Source organism: Bombyx mandarina, chromosome 19, assembly GCF_030267445.1.
Source record: "Bombyx mandarina strain Sakado chromosome 19, ASM3026744v2".
In the NCBI taxonomy this organism is placed as follows: Eukaryota; Metazoa; Arthropoda; class Insecta; order Lepidoptera; family Bombycidae; genus Bombyx; species Bombyx mandarina.
Window position 1 is genome coordinate 12342659 of NC_143225.1, and position 13778 is coordinate 12356436.

Genomic DNA, 13778 nt, shown 5'->3' on the forward strand with positions numbered 1-13778 from the left:
TTTACAATTCACAACTATCGAATATAAATCTAAATTCAAACCCACAACGATGTAAACACCACAAACTTGATCTTGAATCATATCGCAAAAGAATGTCATGATTTGAATGAAGCCTGATCGAAAATTAGTCGAACCAGTATCCTATATACGTATTAAAGATTTCTAAAACTTAAATTATTAGTAATAGTTATATTATTTGTGTTTAGCAAGCGATATAAAAAGTTGGCGCCGTCGGAAGCTACCGACCTTGTGGTATAGGCGCCATCTTAAATAAGGAATGATGATTAAGGTTCTATATGTACCATAATGCTAATATTACATTAAGAGCAATCATGTCATATATGGTGGAAATAAAATACGAACGCTGGATGGCAAGGACCTATTTCCTTTTATTTACCATCGATGAGCAAAGTCGCGGCAGTTCTAAGTGGTCTCCAGAACCCAAGACACCAGAGATGCGAATATAAAGAATGTGGATTCGCAGTTTTAATGATATTGTAAAAACGACCGCCCCACCCTTCAAAGTGGAACGCATGTCTTTTTTATTGCTTATGAGGGTGGACGAGCTCACGGCCCACCCGGCATTAAGTGGTTACTGGAGCCTGTAGACATCTACAACATAAATGCCGCCACCTACCTTGAGATATAAGTTCTAAGGTCTCAGTATAGTTACAGCGGCTGCCCCACCCTTCAAACCGAAACGCATTACTGCTTCACGGCAGAAATAGGCCGGGTGGCGGTACCTACCCGTGCGGACTCACAAGAGGTCCTACCACTACTAGGACCATGTCTACTATATGGGAGAAAATAGCAAGGTGGTAGTGCGTTCATTATTTTTTTTGCCTACCTGATCGCTAGAGCCTAAGGGACTATTCTAGCTACATGAGGACGGGTAAGTGAGCACACATTCCCAACCTGAGAGAATTTGCTAACACTAGCCATAGCAAGTGCTTCGCCGAATCTACCACCAGATCGATATCGCGACCCACTGAAAAGATCCGGCCAGAAACTCAGTGGGCTGTGTCTATGGGTAGATTGACTAAGCCAAGCTGTTTCGTTTTACATTCTACTATCCCGAGCTAAGGTTTTATTTGACGCTGAAACGAGATAAAGGCTCTGACATTAACATGCCCAATACAAAATCCATTTAAAACCAAATATCTTTAATAATGATACAGACTGGCCGGGAATAAAACTTAGGTACATTCCGTTGTATATGGTCATACGCTACAATCAAATTATTAGTCCTCGTATTGAATTTATAATATTTTGTTGGAATTAATCTTTGCCCCAGTCCCGTTTGACTTTCAGCAGTGAAACGTAATATTTAAGCTAGTATTTCATTCGATCCAGACGATCCTCGCAAAAAACGCGACATGACATTCACGTTGCAAAGATTCACGATGCAAAAAGTGTTATAGAAACAACAAAAGCTATAGAATTGGTCACTTTATAATAATATTAGTAGTTTTAATTATTGATAGTAATTTTATGTCCTGCTAACTAAGACCTTTAGGTCAAGATAGTAATTGAGAACAAGACCCACAGGTTATAAGCATCAGTAGTCGGGGTTGCCAGGGATGATAAGTGTGTGCTGTGACAAATAAAGCGGTCAGAAAACAATACATTACTCGAAAACTGCTCGACTGATTTATTTTTAGTTGTGTGAGTCGTGTCACAACCAGGACAAGATTTCCGTGAAAGACAATTTTAGGGAAATTCACGGAAAACATTGAAAATTTTGAGGAAAAAAATATTAACGTTCAATATTTATATGTTTATTGTCAATATAGCTTGAATTTGTAGTTAGAGAGAGAGAGAGTTGTAGAGCTTAGTAAAATTATGGACAGCCGAGTTTAGCGAATTAATTTATAAAAGAAATGATTCCGACTCGAAGCGAGGAGTTAGGAAATTTATAGTCTTTAATAATAAAAGTTAAGTTACACTATTTTAAGTCCATTAAGAATTAGATTTTTCAAAGTTTTTTTCATTACATATTAAACTAGATATTATAACTTTAAAGTTTACAGAGAAAAATCAGTTGCTTTCTAAATACCGGTTTATTATTATCGCCGAATGAATTATATAAATGTGGGCTGATGATGATGATTATGAATATATTACTGACGGAAATCACACTTGCTGATTTGAATTGATGATCTTTAACAGAAAACAGTTGAGATTAGACTACAATTGTCTATCTAAACATTGTTGTGTGCAGCCGCGCAATTGCAAGCGAGCCGTGTACTTGTCGGGCCATTTATTCCATTAAAAGATAATTTACAGTTCTAAACAATGATTTACTCTGTACTAGACTAAGTCGTGATGATATGCTATATGACAGATAGCTTAATACATGTTATTATTCATAACCAAAATATAAAAATATTAAACGTCTTGATTGGAAGCGAGATCTAAAGGCTATTTTAACGGTTTTTATTTTCAATGGCGGTTGTCTGGACGTGTTGCTTTTCTGTAATTTCATTGTTTGTTTTTTTAACTATATTCCGTACTTTAGGAGAAGAATAAACAAACAATACAAAGATTCGACTAATATGATGTTTTATCGTCCAAATTGTTTTATGGCTCTGGCCTGACGAGCATACCGCCAACCTAATAAATGAGCGATCATTGTAGCTTATGGACGTTAGCAATGTGAATCCACTATCCACCAATATATTTGTACCATCTAATATTGTTTTATGGAGCCGACATCTTACGACTACAGGAGAATGAATTCCCTGCAGATGTAATATAGATTATAAGAAAACGTTTAATAAAATAAAAATATACGGAACCATTTAAATGGTGTAATAATTTAATATCATAAGCACAGGAAGTGACACACACGTGATTCCCGAAAGAACAGATAAAAGATTATTAGCTGCATGCGTCCTTCCGAGAAAATTATTTGAATTATGTTTCATTTGGTCACGTTTCTAACCGACAAAATCGAAAATCGTATTAGTAGGGTCTCCATGAACAACATCCTTGGGCCCGCGGTCTGCTCCCAACATCTGAAGACCGTAAAGTCCCAAATACGCCGCGTGCCCCCTAGGCGCGGTCACCTCAACTTAAGTAGGAAAAAAAAAGAGGCGGGAATTGACACAGCGACGCCGCGACGCCGCGACGGCTGCAATACAAGGTCAAAATAATTGCGAAATTCAAAAAAAATGAAAATGTAAATAATGTAAATTCTTACTTAAGTTTTGCGATTTTATTTAATCGTACGATCTTTATCCTTCATTATTGAAATATTTTGTGAAAAAGTCGGAAATATTTATATTATAATAAATTACATGTAATTGCCGTAAAAATGAACTTCGTCAATACGAATCGTTTTCAGGTATTTTACCTTAGGCCAGCGGTTCTCAATTACCGTGTCCAACGACACATTGATGTTTCGCAAATCCCCGTCAAGTGTATCTGGAGACTTACTTAAATGATATTTTGATCTAAGGCTACCCGGGCGAATTGCATTTCTGGAGTGCATATAGGGTAAAAAATCAACTGTTTGCTTAATGATAACTGTATAACTACGCGTAATAGATAATAAAATCTATTAAATGTAGGTAGGTATAGAACTATCTACCTACCATTAATATTATCAAATTTTTTTGCATGTAAGTATTTTTTTATTACTTAGATGGGTTTACGAGCTTATGTTATGATGTTAAACCACCTGATGTTAAATGGTTACCGGAGCCCATAGATATCTACAACATAAATGCCACCATATACTTTGAGACATGAGTTCTAAAGTCTCACTTTTGACAGTAGAACGGCTACCCCGCCCTTCAAACCGAAACTCATTACTGCTTCACAGCAGAAATAGGCAGGGTGGTGGTACCTATCCGTGCGAACTCACAATACTTCCTACCACCAGTAGCCAGTACGTAAGGGTAGCGCGAATTTTTAAAGAGTGTGATCATGTGTTTGACTAAGTGAAAAGTTTGGGAATCGCTGTTATATCGCATTACAACGCAGGCGCCATACTTAGAACTCAGTACACACCCCATTTCTTCATAAGTGTTTGCGGTTTACGTTTTGCTATTTTTAGAACTAGAACACAATGACTGTACGCGGATTTCTCGTTGTAGTTACCGAGAATTCGCCAAGTGTAAATAAATGTCTTTGAAGGGGTCATTTCGCACTGTTTCACGCGATATACAGGGTGTCCCAGAAAGAATGGATAATCCTGAAACACCTCATAGAAGAGCTATTGGGGACACGAAATAAAAAATAAATAAATAAATCTCAGGTAGTACCCAAATTACGTATTTAAAAAAAAAGTTGATGTTTTCCATACTGCTGTGGGTTTCTGGAATATACAACAGCTACAAATAAATGACATCCATAGACTTTTTGGTCTTATAATAATATTCTACATGTAATATACTAAGGAATATGCAGGAAATCGTATGAGTAGCTAGTGTATTTTTTTATAAAAGTTAATCTGAGCTTAAATTTTAATTTGATATTTTTACTTTTTTTTTAATTTGGCTACCTACGAAATATTTTTTTTATTTTTTATTTCGAAACTCCAATAGCTCTACTATGAGGTGTTTCAGGATTATCCATTCTTTCCGGGACACCCTGTATATGTACTCGTAGATAGATTTGTAATAACCACCGATGACTCACTCGCTGAATCATGTTGAACTTTTTGAAGGCTGTCTCAGTATATAGAATGTTTAAATTAATTAAGCCTAGAAATAGGAGTACTTCTAAGAAAGCTAGCTTCAAATAACACGTAAGATACGTGTCTCTGTTATTGGGTTTTTTGAGCCAAATTTTTTTTGTTTATTGTAAAGTTTTACTTTGAATCATAATCTGTGAAGTCACAATTTTGCTAAATTTAACTTTTTTGCATAGACGCATTAACGTTATCACGATCTATCACGATTTAAACGATTATCCTATAACACTAATATACGTTAAAGTGTGATTCGGTTGCCCACATAGAAACATGTATGATTGCACGAATGGTTCCTTCTTTTTTTTCTTTAGTTTTAGGCTCCCGCAGGGTTTGTGCATTAGCCAGCGTCAAGTAATAAGATTTTTATAATTCGCCGCTTTGATTTATTTACAGTTTATGAGTAATAAAAAACCAAGGAAACTAATCGCGACATAACATAAATGATTACAAATGAATTAAATTTACAAATGACATTATGTGTGATAAAATATAATCTCAGTAAAATGGTGATCATTTACTGAGACTTTCTCAGTGGACTTTTTGGAGGATCTCGAGAAGCTACGTCCAGTGGCTTTGTTTCATTTTCCCACAATTGTGCACCTTCTCAGATTCTAAGCAGCTAATAAACCACCGTTATTACACATTTAAACCCGAAGAAACACTAAATAGACAAAATAAAACAAATCACACAACTTCACACCTCGCGTTCCCGTCAAAAAGTTCGAATGGTTCCTTATAGACGCAGACTAGCCTGTTGGCTAACGCGAAATGGTCCTGTGTGTTTGGTGCGAGTCTTCCCTTCGTTTTCTGTTAGGGGCGCTGATTCAAATCCAAACAAATTTGAGTTGATTTTTACGCGATCGAGAACGTTCAAAGCTCGCATTAAGCACACGAAAGCCTTATACAATACAATTTGAATACTACTGCCTCTTGAGATAAGATTCAAATATCAGTCGCACTGGTATAAAAAAATCCTTCTCACTCAGTGGCGGATAAAATGTCCAGAGCGCCCTAGGCAATCACTTTATCGGCGCCCCTGTACCGGTCATAAATGGCCATCATAATAATATAAATTTTAACTAGTTGTTTTTGCAATTACTATGACGTTGTATCATCAAACCCTAGACTTTAATAGACCAGGACATTTAGCTCAGGCGTTTAGTTCTTAATCGTTGATATGTTATTTTCTTTATTCATTTAAAAATTCTGAGCTCGCGCGGCCCTTGTAACTATACCCCACTAGGCACGTGCCTAGTTTCCCTTACGGATAATCCGCCTCTGTTCTCAATATTCTAGAACCTACGCTACGTAGCAGAAACGAGCACGATGGAGGTAATCGTTTGGACTTGCAAACCGCGCTGGTACTTCAAATATTGAAGAGAGAAGGTCCGTTTTAATTGGGGCCTTCCGGTTTCCGCTGTCATTCTCAGAAGCTGATCTCCCGTGAATCATGGAATCGTGGCATTTTGAGATTTCCTAAACGACTTACTTGGTACCGCTTTTTTGTTATTTTTTTTTTGGTTTGTTTTTTATAGTCGTACTCTGAATCATGAGTTTGTACATGTTGCGAAATATTTAGATTTTTGTTGTAATAACTGACCACGTGCTATCCGTGTACAAATATAAAATCGTATGCTTGTCCCCGATAAATAGATTACGATTACTTTTCAAAATAGAATAGATTAATTCAAATTATTTTGAATTCATATTTGTTCTAGCAGTAACGAATTCAGTATGCCTCATTTCTTATAATGAACCCTTTTTTCTTTATTCGAATTTTGTTTATTGCTTAGATGTACCTTAGCTTAGATGTACCTGCCTGCGGGATTCGAACACCGACAGAGTCGCATAGCTGGATACGAATGCACCGGGCGTCTTATCTTCCAGACCACGACGATAAAAGAAAAATGAGTTTTTTAATCTAGATTGTCTATTATCAACATAGATGAATGAGCCAACCATGATGATGGTAAATGGTTACCGCTGTCCTTGGGCAGCAACAATGCCAAGACCTGGCCCAGGGCTAGTTATAAATTTATTTAAAGATTTTCTTATGTTCACGTAAACAAAATCATCTTCATTAAAATAGGACATTGTTAAGTATCACCTGTGTGCTTAGTGCGACAGCGCCCCTAGCGGCAAACGTAGTTAAAAGTTCCAACTCCATACAAATTTGAGTTAACTTTTACGCTATCGAGAACGTTAAAAAACTCGCACTGCACACACTGATCTACTTTGCACTATTATCTCAGTTATCACGTTCGGTGAAGCTATTATAACCCCTCGAAGTTAGCATAAACTAGCTTAAGGTAGGCAAAAAAAGCTCACTATCACTGTTGATGTGTAATTCAGTAGAAAAGAACACCGCTTAAAATAAACATTGCTTTAATTGAATCACGAAACTGATTTAAAAGTCAACTTGAACATTTTTATGGAATTTAATTTCTTCTTGTTGTTCGTCAAAGGGAAGATAGGAAAAGTGTTCGAAACTTAATCTATTACCGGCTTCAGTATACAACGTGGTTAATATTAATATAAGACACGGACTGCTTTATTTATGTAGGTAATAAATACGATTATTTAAATATTACTTTACTGGTGGTAGGACGTCTTGTGAGTCCGCACGGGTAGGTACCACCACCCTGCCTATTTCCGCCGTGAAGCAGTAATGCGTTTCGGTTTGAAGGGCGGGGCAGCCGTTGTAACTATACTGAGACCTTAGAACTTATATCTCAAGGCGGGTGGCGCATTTACGTTGTAGATGTCTATGGGCTCCAGTAACCGCTTAACACCAGGTGGGCTGTGAGCCCGTCCACCCAAGTAAGCAAAAAAAACAGGAAGGATTACTGGTGTCCCAGAGACTAGTTTCACCAGAACAGGTGGGGGAAACAAAAGTTCAGCCAGTAGGGATGGGATCTGCTAACAGCTGCCCGGGCACCTCCGTGGGGAGACCTCACAGCTCAATGGCACCTGCTACGCGAATGAATCTTAAGCAGTATTTACGTAAGTTTTTACCAGAATTTTCTTCCAAGACCAGAAATCCCTGAGCGGTGGATAAGTGCTAAATGTTGCGTATCAACAATGTGATTAGTTTGAAGCTTAGTTTTTTTTTTAATTCTATGGTAATTGTCACATTGACAACAGATTGAAAACGATGACGGTGCGAAATTACAAGGACATTATGAAATGCGAAAAACATTTGATTCTTCACATGTGTGCTTTTGTCAAAGTATCAAATTTATTTCCAATTCGGCCCTGTACATATTTAGACGGAATATATCAAGATTTTTTAATTTTTATTTATTTATTTATTTTAGGTCTATTTTAGTTCCTTTCTATGAAACTGACTGCCCAATTGAATTGTGACATAACAATAAAATATCTGTGTGACACTACGTCATAGTGATTAGCGTCAGGCGATGTAAATGGTCTCCTCTTGGCTGAACTCTACCGTCCGGGCGGAAATGGAAAGGCTTTCAGTTCACCAGCTGTCCTAATAAACCAAAAAAATACGTAAATGGCCAAACAGCATTACACGATATAACTTCAATTAGCAAAGTATCAAATTTGTACCATAGCCATAACAAATTTCCAATCGAACAATTTTATTTTCACGTGGCATAAAACGATTCAGACCATAAATAAACAATCATTGATTGTTTTTAGGAAATTTCTTTCCATTAACTTTGTAGTCTTACTCTATTTTGCAGGCTTCGTCTGTTCATAACAAAGTCAATTAATTACCACTTCATCTGGTAGGAAATATTGATTAATCTACTATAAGGTTAGAAATTGAATACCATTAATTAAATTTCTTGCGAATAGTACGTTTTATTTTTATTCCAATAATGGTTAACGTAACCATTGTAATTAAATTAGAAACCTAATTCAATTAAAACGGATTCGTAGTGTCGAGAGAAAAATGTGGAGTATAAGAATTTATTTCGTAAGAAAAAAATAACGCTTTGCTTTGTTAAAATAATAATGAAATTTGGTTTCACAATATTATAAGTGAGCAATGATAGAATAATGAAAACAGCGCCATCTAACAGACACATCACAAACTCCTTACTTGCTCGTAGTTTGTTAGACCTCCGCGAGATATCACTGACGTGGCGGAAAACTTCTTTTAACTTAATAAACATTAACAATAACATTCTATCAGTTGTTGATAACAAATCTGTGTATTAAAATTAGAAATTTATTGAAATTTAAACTAATTTGTGACTAACATGAAATCTATTCTTTAGACTGTTTAGACAATGTTTTAATAAAACGCAGTTAAATCAATAAATGTTAGTATTGTGAACTGAACATAACCTCCAAGACATACACGGACAAAGGTGAGCTTAATGATAAAAATGTTAATAATCATAGGAATATTAGACTAAAACTATATGCAGCTACTCTAGAATTTTAGTATTATTATAGTGTTATTATATATTAGCATTATTAAACTTATTTTATAAGTACAAGCACCAAAACCTCTAAAAAATTATCCGAGCTATTTGACCCTTGGTTGGAGTCACTTGGAGTTCATTAATATTTTTCGCTATCGTCTAATTATAATTACAATTCGTGCTGGTATCAATATATTTGCTCCGTAAATATTTAAGGTCGGGGTTTTTTTCTCTCCTTTCTTCCAGGGTTTTTGCTCCTATTAAATTGCTTTAATTGTGATTTTGACATTTTTAAGTTTTTCGTCGCAATTTTAAGCCAAGAGAACTACTCGATCTAAATCTAAATCGCTGAATGAAGTTATTTAATTTGTGAACATAATTGAGAGCAAATTAATGTACTTTACGTCAATTAATGAGATTTAATCTATAGATTCATTACAACTTACTTAAAAGAGAACGACATCTTGGAATACCATAGTTTTGTAGTTGAAAACGAAACTCACCTAAAACGTTAACGTCTATAAATAATGCGACTCGGACGATTCGACCGCTGATCAAACGTGATTTGTCTCTTTTTTTTCACACTGGACACCAGACGAAACGCAGGCATGTCCGTCGCAACTGACGTCCCAATGCTAACACTTTCGCACCACAACGAATTCAGAATACCATCAACACTGTATCCGACACTGAACGAAACCAGCCCGAGGAGTGTATCATTACCGTTTTAAAAACGACTGAAACATTTTCGCAAAACTGCGTCTGTATAGCGACGACCCACGCCGCCGACGTAATCTCGCACAGGATTAGAAACACCAAAAGGAACAAAGCAACGGTCATGTGACACGCATCAAGACTGGCGAGTTAGCATTGACTGGACTGCGCTCGGCTCTCGCAGGATGCGGCCTATTAGGACCGTCAATTATTGTATTTGTCGTAGTGTAACAATATGTCTCCTTAAGTTGACGGCTCTGAGCAGACGTGCGACAACTTTGGGAACGTATAAAGTTTCGGAGACGTTTGTGAGTCACGGTACATCCGTTCCACAAAAGTATTAGTCGCATAACATCTATTGCATAAGCATCAGACGTTACGGCAACGTTTCACCCTCAGACACAGCCTACTGACTACTGAGTTTCTCGCCGGATCTTCTCAGTGGGTCGCGTTTCCGATCCGGTGGTAGATTCTGCGAAGCACGGCTCTTGCTAGGGTTCGTGTTAGCGACGTCATCAGATTTGAGCCCCGTGAGCTCACCTACTAGTTAAGGGTACGCTGAAATAGCCTCTCAAGGCTCTCAGCTAGGTAGGAAAAAAAAAGTGTGTGTGTCCGCTCCGACGCACGACTGGAGTTTACTGGATATAAAAAATTAAACGAAACAATACGAGAAATAGTTCTATATTACGACAACACGATACACTACAGATTATTAACAAATTAACGAGACACAAAACAAACGACTAACAAATATATGAAAATACAATAATGAGAGAAACGCGCGATCAGTACGAGGCTTTGTGGCGGACTGCCGGCGCAGCAGCCCGGCGTCACCTGCGATAACGCGGCCGCGCGTTGGCTCCTGATTGGCGCGCGCACGCATCACGCAATCAGGAGCCAATCAGGCGCATAACGCATTTCGTGTGACATGCTAGTACGATTTTGATTGGCGCGCGCACGCATCACGCAATCAGGAGCCAATCAGGCGCATAACGCATTTCGTGTGACATGCTAGTACGATTTTGATTGGCGCGCGCACGCATCACGCAATCAGGAGCCAATCAGGCGCATAACGCATTTCGTGTGACATGCTAGTACGATTTTGGTCCCCATAATTTTCATACCCCGGGCCTATATATGTAAATCGATTCTAAAGGAGTAAACTCCAAAAAAGCGACGTAAGAAGTAGATACCAAAGAAATTCTTAAACTAGAAGAGGCCACGTCGAGGGAACGATAATGTGCCGAGACAGGATCTAGGCTTACTCACGCCTGTTAGTTCAATTGGCTGGTTAAGTACCGGCAAAGCTCCAAAGCAGTCGACTTCCGCTGTTGTTTCACATAGGAACGAAATTATAATGTCGGTGTATTCTATCGATGCGTTATTTGTAAGATAATTATTCAATGATTTACTGGTGGTAGAACCTCTTGTGAGTCCGCACCGGTAGGCACCACCACCCCGCCAATTTCTGCCGTGAAGCAGTAATGCGTTTCGGTTTGAAGGGCGGGGCAGCCGTTATGACTATAGAACTTAGAACTCATATCTCAAGGTGGGTGGCATTTACGTTGTAGATGTCTATGGGCTCCGGTAACCACTTAACACAAGGTGTGCCGTGAGCTCGTCCACGCATCCAAGCAATAAAAAACATGACATTAAAATAGTGACAAGTTTTAAATTGAATTTTAATGGAGCAAACATTTCCAATTCAACAAAAAGACTTATCGTTATTCTTCTTAAAACGACCACTGAAGAGCACTATCCGATAACAAAATAATGCTTTATTAATCCGATGATCGAGAGAAAAATTCACGAGGCACGATAAAAGTAGCTAATCCAACGTAGTCTAGTTTGAACAGGAGATATGAACCGAGGGGCCCGTCATAAGTCGTCGTCCGCTCCGCGGTGAGGTCGCCCCGATTTCTTTCGACCGATCTCAATAATGGATTGATGCAATGAGCTACTAAGGTCGGCAAATTGCTCCGCACGAACACGCTGATCCAATTCTGTATACATACTACAGGGGACCGCGAAATTGATACGATAACAGAAAATTGTCAACTAATACTAACTGACCCGGCAGACTTCGTAGTGCCTCAATCGATAAATAAAAGACCTAAACTTTTATATAAAATAAACTTAAAACAAACAAACAAACTTAAAAAGGAATCTGTCCGACGGAGGACACATCAAAGAAAAAACAACATTGATATTTATATTTAATTCCGAGCATTTTCATATTTATCTACCTTTTAAACCTTCGCTGGACTTCCACAAGTAATTCAAGACCAAAATTAGTCAAATCGGGCCAGTCGTTCTCGAGTTTTAGCGAGACTAAGGAACAGCAATTAATTTGAATACATATCTATACTTCTATAATATTATAAAGAAGAAAGATTTGTTTGTTTGTTTGTATTGAATAGGCTCCGAAACTACTGAACCGATTTGAAAAATTATTTCACTGTTTGGAAGCTACACTATTCCCGAGTGACATAGGCTATAATCTTATTTGAAAAAAATTAGGGATCCTTACTAAAACTCCAATAATGTAACCTAAGGTGTAAATAAATTACCTAAAATATATAATATAAAATAATCTTTGCATCGCGTGCCCTGCGAAAACTATTGATGATAGAATAAAATAATGCACTACGACTTATCGTTGAAATTTTTGTTAAAGACCCGAGCGGAGCCGGAGCGGGCCGCTAGTAATATAATAAATAGGTTTTTTTTTTAAGATTTAAAATCCGGCGAGAAACTCAGTGGGATGTGTCTGTGGATTAATTTACTCGTCGAGCCCGGGTTCGACGAGAACGATGACCGATGCTTGGGGTACCTAAAAGCACTGCTAGTAGATCGGGAGTAGGTCGATACGAGTGCACCGCTCGTCTTATATAGTTCTTCCTATTCGTACACTCTTGACAGAGTGGTCGTGGTCATGCATCAGTCGGATCCTGCGATACCGATGCTCTCGCGATGCGACGGCATGTGGCACGGTGTTTCGCAGAGTGAGAGCGATCGTTTATGTTGGAGTGAGTTACAGATTTTATGAGGTCGGTCCCTCGTCCATTTTTGACGTGGCAACGTCTTATAATTCGATGGAGTCGGCTGCACGCACGAAAAACCATGACTCATTGAGGCCTTCCATTTAAGGCTTGAAGTGCAAGCGAGAGCGCGCAACGAGCGACAAAGAGACACAATCGGCCTCCGCGTTCGGCAGCGTTCGACATCTGTCTCATCTGTCTCTCTCCTACTTGAGTGAGCGATGCATCCGCGTGGACAACTGCTATACAATAATACATTTACATGTTTTCGTCATGTATGAAGTTCAGTGAAAAGTGAATGTGTCAATTGTCCATACAAAATATCTATCAAACAAATAAAATTAAAATTTTCTTTTGAAAAATGAAACCATTCCATCAGTATTTTCTTACGACGTTGTCACGTTCAACTATCGTCAGTAAACCGACTTTACAGACAACCGATTTTTTTAAATATGTATTCGTTAATAGGATACCATCTAGACATGACGCGCGAATTACAACAATTATCTACTATACCCAAAAACATATACATACATATATTATAAGTAACATTGACAAACAAATATACGAGATTAGATCCGAGGACATGTTTCGGAAACGTTCTAGAATTGCATTTCGACTACAAACGAGCAAGCTCAAAGGTGTGGCTGTCACGCCACATATTCCAACCAATCACAGCCGAGGCTTTTCTGAAACCGGATTCATAACGATACGAATCTAAATGCATGAAAAAAAAATGTATATATCAAGTTACATCAGAGCTAACTGTCTAGCGTTAGGAATTCGTGATGTTTCCGTTATAGATAAGAGACGCACAATAAATAGAATGCCGTTAATAAAATAGCCTTGTAATACTAACGGGAGCTCACTTCAAGCTGTGTTATCCCAACTACTTTGGGTCGTCATAATATGGTCCCTGCACGA

General features: G+C 37.9%; 2 protein-coding genes across 4 annotated transcripts in view; one reads left to right on the top strand and one right to left on the bottom strand.

Annotated features, from left to right (window-relative positions):
* Positions 1-13778, bottom strand: part of ITP (ion transport peptide) — an 88578-nt gene that overhangs the window by 70227 nt on the left and 4573 nt on the right. Inside the window, exon 1 of one of the 3 annotated variants that reach the window (XM_028171086.2) lies at positions 9603-9977. The exons of the other annotated variants lie outside the window; for them this stretch is intronic. The gene's annotated coding sequence lies outside the window, so the exon portion shown is untranslated. Of the gene's footprint in view, positions 1-9602; positions 9978-13778 lie in introns of those variants that run through there. 3 annotated transcript variants of the gene reach the window in all.
* The window catches only part of LOC114240486 (peroxisomal leader peptide-processing protease), a 37257-nt gene continuing 32261 nt past the window's right edge, over positions 8783-13778 (top strand). Inside the window, exon 1 of the mRNA XM_028171059.2 lies at positions 8783-9042. The gene's annotated coding sequence lies outside the window, so the exon portion shown is untranslated. The remainder of the gene's footprint in view (positions 9043-13778) is intronic.